This window comes from Clupea harengus, chromosome 5 (genome assembly GCF_900700415.2).
Source record: "Clupea harengus chromosome 5, Ch_v2.0.2, whole genome shotgun sequence".
NCBI lineage: Eukaryota > Metazoa > Chordata > Actinopteri > Clupeiformes > Clupeidae > Clupea > Clupea harengus.
In genome coordinates this window covers 11,019,698-11,028,975 of record NC_045156.1, presented here as the reverse complement: position 1 = coordinate 11,028,975, position 9,278 = coordinate 11,019,698, and positions in this window count along the sequence as shown.

The window sequence follows — 9,278 nt, the reverse complement described above, 5'->3', positions numbered from 1 at the left end:
CGTTAATTAATTTCCTGTCGATGTTACATCCCAAGCTAGCTAAAGAAATCGAATAGTCACTCAAAAGTAGTAGCATATATGCAGATAATAGTATTAATTTACTCAAACCCCTCAGGAAAATCTAGCCACACCTCAGATCAGTCCATTTGTGTGATTGCCTAGAACATGCACACTGCCTCAACTGTAGGCTGCGTCCCTGATACTGGTGTTCTGTGGGCTACAGTTCAGTTCCATCTGGTGCTTATGGCAACAGTGTGACATATCAGTCCATTTGTATGTTATCAGGTGCCATCTGGAAGGGAACAATAAGACCACCATCCGCTGATGTAACAGTCTGCAACGCAATGCACCCTCTCCTCTGCTGCCAACTGCCATCTGTGAAGGAATCCTTGGCAATCAATCATACAGCGGGACAATCCTGACCTCTGCACCGTTTATGCCATGTTTAAAAAGCACCATAACCATCTTTAGCATGTTATTTACTAAATCCAAAATGCAAGTACAAGATCAAAACAGAAAGAGAGAGAATGTTCACATGCATTTGTTAAAGAAAAGGTTACTCTGAACATTAACTGATCTCAAAAGCCCCTCCATAAATACGTATGTAATGAGAGCCTGACCTGACCTCAGTCTCCCTTTACACTTTGCTCAAATGGTTAAAAAAATTTGAGTGACACCAACTCAAAGCAAAGTACAGTTGTGTTGAGTTGTAATTTATAACATACATAAGTGGTAACATAACATACATTGGTTTAGGTGGTCTTAAGACTCTCTAGATCATTTGTACAGTGGCTGCCCCACAGTGTCTGCCAAATGCAATACTACAACATTTAACAACACTGTGCACTTGCTGTTTCTTTTTTTGCTGACTCGTGAAGACCTATCAAAGGTAAACCATGACCTTAAACTCACTTAGGGAGCGAGTCCAGTGTGTAGGAAACTATACAGCCACTAGTTTTATTTGGGTGTTTATGGGCTTGTGCTGGTTTAGGACCGAGAGTGTGTGGTTGTGTCAGTGTGTGTGGGCAGGCTGTAGTGTATTTAATTATTCCACATATCTCTAGATTATGACCATGGTGCTGACATAGAGAGGCAACCTTTGGCCTACCCACATCACATGGTAATAAACACTTTGGTCAGTGTATATGCCTCTATGAAACACATCCAATAGACATGTTAAACATGTTCAGATTCATTATTTATTACGTTACAGAAGTATAAGACATTTAAAAGTCAGAAAATGTCACCATTTCCTAACGACATAGCGCCACATAGACAGCTATGATGTGAAATAAAACACCATTCAAATCAATTGATGGATTCAATTGATGAATTACAATGCCTACAGTATATGCAGATGTTCTCCCACATGACACAACTTCAAACAATATGTCATGTTTTGTTGTTGTTGTTGTTGTTCTTCGTTACTATGACTGGAATGCCAGCACTGGGATAGTGTCATATAATGTGAAAGACCTGCTGCTCACACTGGCATGGAGGGGCTTCTCATTCTACATGTTGTTGTTTAAAGACCCTGGTGGAAAAGTAATGCTTTATGGAGCATATCAGAAACATACAGAACATGTCATTTCACCGGCAGTAAAGTGACATAGCAAAGAATGTGAAACCACTCTTAAAACAGACTGTGGAACTAAAAAGAAAAAGAAAACCACAACAGTACGAGTGCTGAATATTGTATTGTATTTTTAGTAAGGATACTATAAGACTATTGTATTAGGATACAACTAAGGCAACATTACAATAGAATAGAAAAGCCTTTATTGTCAGTGCGACGAGGGACAACATACACACAACAACATACACAACAATAGGACAACTAGCTAAAAACAGTAGAAATAGCTTAATATATATATATATATACTGTATATATTAAGAGTTCAACAAAGTACGATGGTATAGATTAAAGTACTTCCATGAGGTGCTTTACAATAAATACAGTAACAGTTTTGTTTATACACATAGTGTAAGGTGACTGAGATGGCATAAGTGACTTGCACAGTCAATAAAGTGATTAGTGTATTAATATTGCACGATAATGTGCATTATAGTATAATAATATATAAGCATTATCGTTATTATTATTAGCCATTAGTTTTGTTACTCCGGACTGATCTTGTTCCTCTTCCTCATCATAGCAGACAGTCTTCTGAAGAAGGATGGGCATTTATTGGACCACGTCCCTTTAGGGCTTGGCTCTGAGGTAGTGGCCCTCGTCCCTTTAAGGCTCGGCTCTGAGGTAGTGGCCCTCGTCCCTTTAAGGCTCTGCTCTGAGGTTGTAAGACATTCATTGCCAGTGGGCACTGGACAGGGACAGGAAATGAGAGAGGTTTTTCACAAAAATATATTACACTTACTTTCTTATGTCTTATACTTATGGTGTTTTCATGAGCAACTGGGAAGTGGGGAAGTTCTGACCACATTGGAAGAATATACCTGAACGCCGGTGAAAGATGAAAAATGTCTGCGCACAAATAAGTCACCAAACTGTTTATTTAGGTTCTACTCATTAGCGCAGGTGATTGTGATGTTAAACGATACTTACTTACTTTTGTGTAACTAACGTAATGTTAGCCTTCTGGCTAGCTTGCCTACTTAACATTACCTATCAATACCCAGAGCCATGTAGAGTCATCTTCATGGCTCTGTCAATACTCTTGCCTGTTTGTTGTCGCTATGTGAAATCTCTCAACTCAAAAGTGGGATGGTCCGAAATGGGAACTTTGTCCAATTCCCAGCTGCCTGAATGCACGATTATACTTACCTATATACATTACATACAACACTTATTTACTTTCCTATGTCTTATACTTACTTTTATCTTATACTCACCTATATCACTTCAACATTTTGGGCCCTAATTTTATTGACGGGCAACGAGCAAAGCAACGACCCTGTGCAAATTCCATCCTGCGTGAACTAAAGTTAATCGTGTGGCGTGTTGGAGCATTGCGAGTCTGACCCACCCAGGTTTACTCTTAGGATCTTGCCAAATTATAAAATTAGCTTTAGCCAAGGGCATCAGCAGCATTTTGACACATATTGTGGCGGGGGGTTTGGGGGTTCTCCCCCAGAACATTTTGAAAAATGTAGATGCAATTTCCCGCATTCTGGAATATTTACCATGTTTTTAAATAAAAAATGATCTCTCTCTTTCATTGATTTTCCTTGGAGTCGGCATGGTCTGCAATCACTGACTAGCATTATGTTCTGGTAGACTAGGTAAACCCAGCCGATCTGCAATCTTAAATAAGATTGAGCTTGGTCTGGTGATAGCCAGGATAATGTTTTGGTGTAATACACAGAGGACTGACACTGACAACGTTGGCACTTTATTCTCCATGTAATGAGAGCAAAATATTTAAAAGGAGGATTTAAAAAGTCGTTAGAAAAACTAGCATGTTAGCTAATGTTAACTCCAGATTAGCTCACGGTTGTTAAAAAAATAAACCACCTTAATTTTTTTTTGTAGCTACTTGAAAAAAACATCCTGGTCATCCATTTCTGCCTGAAAAAGACACCTAGGTCTGAACACGGCCAAAAGCACAACATATTTCAGTCCCAGAATAAAAAAATCAACAAATGCTGTTCCACTAATGGGTACATAAAGTATGGTATTGCCTAGTGCTAGTTGTAGGTAAATAGCTTGCTTGTGTAGCTATAATCATAATGTTTGCAGAAGGATCTTTGTGACTTAATGCTATTATAGCCAGAGAATGTCTCATAAGGGTGATTTGGCCACTAAAGGGAAAACTTGGGCAACTCTGACTTACTTTCCTCTTCCTCGAAAAAAACCTCCTTCCATCTCGTCTGTGGGACAGCTAGCGCAACGCTTCAATCAAAGAGTATGGGAGTTGAATCTGGTGCGTGATGTGTAGGAAACCAGGAAAACGCGGAGTGGATTTCTATTGCTATGCCCGCGACTGGTAAAGTGGAACGGATTTGATTGTGAAGCAATGGAAAGAACGCTGGACTAGTAGACCAGTCATGCACTAATATTTTGATGTCAAATGTGGGGGGGTCCAAACGACTTTTTTTTTTAAAGTGAGGGGGACGTGACCCCCCCCAGTTTTATTGTGGCGTGGCGGACTTTGCTCGTTGCTTTGCTCACTGCCATTTGCCCATCAATACAATTAGGGCCCTTTGTGCATAATGGAATGGGTTTATTCATAAAATTAGCATTGCTCTCAAACACACTACATATTCCATTAGATATAAGGAAGATTTACAAAAAAGCGCAAATATCATAACAAATACATAATATGTCATGACTAGAAAAAGTAGGTTCTTGTATGTGTTCTGCTTGCTCAACTGTTAACACAAGTTGCTAACAACATCAAGGTCAAGGGTCTGATACCCTGGGAACACACATACTGATGAACATTTATATCTGTACAATAAAGTAAATGGCTGCATCTATAAAGCAATTACCTGCTTCAGAGTCACTGCTTTGCTCTTCAGCAGCAGGTCCCCTACCGGACCTCATTATTTTCTGTAAGGCAACCAGATCATATGAGTTAAACAAGATTCAGATTAATAACAACAATGTCAGTGGAAGAGATGATAATGGATATTAGACATTTTATGATTAAACAAAATCATGTAGGGAATACGAAAGGGAGGAATATTACTACCAGGCTCATTTTTACATTTTCCCCTCTTCTCATAGATCTCACACAAACCCATTTAGAATTACTAATTACATTCTAATTCATTCTAATTTACATTAAGCCTCATATAAAATCACATTTAGAGCCATACTTAATGATGTGATAAGTCATTTAAAGTTCATTTTAAAAATGATCCTATTTCAACATCATTGAAACTTGAGATTAAAAAGGTAATTTGTGAAAAAACCTACCTTGTTTTTCTTATTTGAATATTTGAAGAGGACAACTTGTGTGATCTACACAGATTGCTTTACCAGAAATAAACATTTACCACCAGATACATTCTGATTGTAGTATCTTGCTCTTTGTGACATCACTGTGTCATATGATGTCATACTAACTTGGTTTTAGAATCTTTTAGACTCAACACCAATACCTCCTGGTTTAAAAATCACTACTCTTTATAGCCTGTAAAAATAGCTACACCTCACTTAAGAAAGCTGGCATTAAGTTTTTCTGACATCCTAATACTGCAAAATATGGTTTTGGATATTTGAAGGGGAAAATTTGTGTGATCTCCATAGATTGTTGTTATCAGATATAAACGTTTTCCAACAGATCCTAATGATTGTAGTGTCTTGCTACCACAGAATGTTTTATGACATCACGCTGACATGATGTCATACTAACTTGGTTCATAGGATGATGTGATTTCAGGTTTAGGCGCACATGAGAAGCTTTAGACTCAACACCAATACCTCCGGGTTTAAAAATCACTACTCTTTTGAAATAATAAGGTACACCTCACTTAAGACAGCTGATATTAAGTTGTTCTGACATCCTAATACTGCCCTGTTAATGGACATGTAAAATCTATCTAGGGTAAAAAAAAAAAACACAAAAACTGTTTTCAATGCAAGTCTATAGGTAACCAATGGCAACGGCAGCTCATGACTTCCAAACACTAGGCTTCAGCTAACCAGCTGTATTGCAAAGGGCTTCTCAGCCCAACTCCTATGCCCCCCTACTCTGCAAATCCTCTATGTATCTGTGAAACAGGCAGCTGATTGAAGTCAGTGTACTTACAGTGGGGAAAATAAGTATTTGAACCCCTGCCGATTTCGCAAGTTTGGCCGCTTGCAAAGAAATGTGTGACCTATAATTGTAATAGTAGGTGTATTTTAACAGTGAGAAACAGAATATCAACAAAAAAATCCAGAAAACTGCATTTTATAACATTTATTACTTAATTTGCATTTGATGCAGAAAATAAGTATTTGAACCCCTAGCAAAACATGACTTAGTACTTGGTGGAATAACCCTTGTTGGCAAGCACAGACGTCAGACTTTTCTTGTAGTTGGTCACCAGGTTTACACACATCTCAGGAGGGATTTTGGTCCACTCCTCTTTGCAGATCCTCTCCAAATCCTTAAGGTTCCGTGTTCAATGGGAGGGAATGAGGGAATGAAGTTCAAGCCCAATATTCCACGTTACATGGCCCCATCCATAGTCCCCTCGATGCAGTGGAGTTGTCCTGTACCCTTGGCAGAGAAACAGCCCCAAAGCATAATGTTTCCACCTCCATGCTTGACGGTGGGGATGGTGTTCTTGGGGTCATATTCAGCATTCTTCCCCCTCCAAACGCGGCAAGTCGAGTTGATGCCAAAGAGCTTGATTATGGTCTCATCTGACCACATCCTGTCTCCCAATCCTCCTTAGTATCATTCAAGTGTTCATTGGCTAACTTCAGACGGCCCTGTACATGTGCTTCCTTTAGCAGGGGGACCTTGCGAGTGCTGCAGTACTTCAAACCATTACGGCGTAGTGTGTTGCCAATGGTTTTCTTGGTGACTGGTCCCAGCTGCCTTGAGATCATTCACAAGCTCCCCCTGAGTAGTTCTGGGGTTATTCTGCACCTTTCGGATGATCACCGATACCGCACGAGGTGATATCTTGCATGGAGCCCCAGACCTAGAGCGATTGACAGTTGTTTGGTGTTGCTTCCAATTACGAATTATCGCACCAATAGTTGTCTGCTTCTCACCAAGCTGCTTGCCGATGGTTTTGTAACCCATTCCAGCCTTGTGCAGGTCTACAATCTTATCTCTGACATCCTTGGTCAACTATTTGGTCTTGCCCATGGTGGTGAGGTTGAAGGTGTGAAGTATGATTCTTTGGACAGGTTTCTTTTATACACGTCACCAGTTGAGATCAGGTGTACCTTGTTAGGCCTAATGAGGACTAATCTGTGTGCTTCTTGGGCACATAACTGGTCATTGGGAGCCAGAATTCTTGCTGTTTGCTTGGGGGTTCAAATACTTATTTTCTGCATCAAATACAAATAAAGTCATAAATGTTATAAAATGCAGTTTTCTGGATTTGTTTGTTGATATTCTATTTCTTACTGTTAAAATACACCTACCATTACAATTATAGATCACACATTTCTTTGCAAGTGGCCAAACTTGCGAAATCGGCAGGGGTTCAAATACTTATTTTCCCCACTGTATATGTAATTATAATTCACCATTAGCTAGCCTTTAACCAAGGCAGGTGTCATGGATGACACAAGTCAGGTAGGTGAAAGGAGGGTGGGTCCCTGAGAGGGAACCCATGGACTGGAATAGATCACATGCTGCTGTTTTACCTTCAACATGCAATTGCAATATGCAGAGAACCAATGACAGGCGTGTAAAGGATATACAATTTATATTTTTTAGAAAGCTTTTTTTTTTGTTTAAATCATATAGGAAATACTGTAGAAGAATTACAACCAGTCTCATTTTTCCTTTAGCCTACCCTTTTCCTTCTCATAGTTCTCACAAGGGCATACTGATAATTATTGTCATGTGAAAATTACACATGACTGTGAAATTGTGAAAATTAAATTACATTAAGCTACATAAAATGATATCAATTAGTCAAAAGACAAACCTTAATTTCTTATAGTCTCACTTTCAGAAGAGAAGATATTTGAAGCTGAAAATCTGTGTGGTCTCCATAGTCTGTTTTATCAGAAATAAACTTTTTCCAACAGATACTTTGATTGTTGTACCTTGCTGCCATAGAATTCTTTATGACATCATAGTGATCACATGGCACCATACATACAACCCAGGCTTGTGTGATTTCAGAGTTTGGCACACATGAGAACCTTGTAGACTCATCACCAACGCCTCCTGGTTTAAATATCATTATCGACCATTTTTAAACAGTCTAGAAAAATAGCTACACCTACAGTAGTAGGCTTGCTGTATTGCCTAGCATTCTCATTCCTGCTCCTAAGGCCCCTGCGCACTGCAAATCTTCTATGTCTCAGTGATTGATCCAAACAGAGAATTGAAGTCAGTGTAATTATAATGCATTTAATTCACTAGTTATAGTTATTAGTTATAATAAGTGCAGGTGTCATTGCTGACATCAGTCAATTCGGTAGGCTAACAGGACGATCTGCTATATGCCGCTTCTGTCTCTCTGCACTGGACATACTCTTTCTTTAACCCAAACGGACATTTATTTGACAATTGAATGTAATTTAGATTTATTTAGCTATACATTAGCTATAATCAAGGCAGGGTGACATCAGTCTGGTAGGCAAAGGAGGGGTGCGTCTCCTGGAGGGAGCTCATTGGCTTTTTGATTTACAACAAGCAATATTAAAATGGTTTAATGTAAGATGCATTCTAGTTTATAGCCAACTTTGAAGCTAACCCACTGAGAACGGGTTGGCTTGACTGCTACTACAGCCTAGATTTCAAGAGCACTCAAAAGCTGAGCATTTAGCTACAGCTCAGACCTCAAGATTAACAGTCACCCAATGACCCTTTATGTCTTTCTGTCCGAAAAGTTGAAACATGAGTTGAGTCAGAATTCACTGAGTTACGAACTGAATAAAAGCCTTACCGTATTTCCAGGGGACTTCCAGGTGGCGTATTCTGTGACAAATGCTGTGATAATTCTAATAATTCAAGTAAAAGCTACAGTCTAAACTGACAGTTTTATCAAAATGGATGGACTCTAGGATGTGTTTGTGTAGGCTATGTAATGGCAATCTTCTACTTCAATCTATCTATCTCATCATGCTTTATGACTTTACAATCAAGTTAGATGTCTGTACCTTGGGCTCAATGGGCTATGAAGGAATTGATAAATAAACAAAGAATACAGATATTAGCAAAGACTAATCTGAGGGTTTGACCAATGATATATCTGTTTTTCACTAACAGGAGATAAAGATGTTACCAAGGTCTGATTGGCTCCTCTGGTTACTGGCTGTATGATGCTGATGATGTTGCTTATGGTAACATACGAGCTTGTTTGGATGAGTAACATCTGAGGTGATGACATGGTGTGAACTGAGACATGGCCATGAGGTCATCACTCAGAGCCGGGTGTTAGGATGTGTAATACACTGATATTTTAAGAATTCTGATGAATATCACAACAACGATCAGGTCCTCTGTGTCAGTCAACATTATTGGACGGCTACAGAATAATTTTCTGAAAACTCAACGAAAAGCCTCAACAGCAACAGACAGTGTGCCAGGTTCCCAGACAACGCAGTCTCAGATGACCTTCAGCTCATGTGTGAAATGAAAACACTATGACTGTTTTTCCAAAAACAAACAAAATGAATAATACAAAGCCCT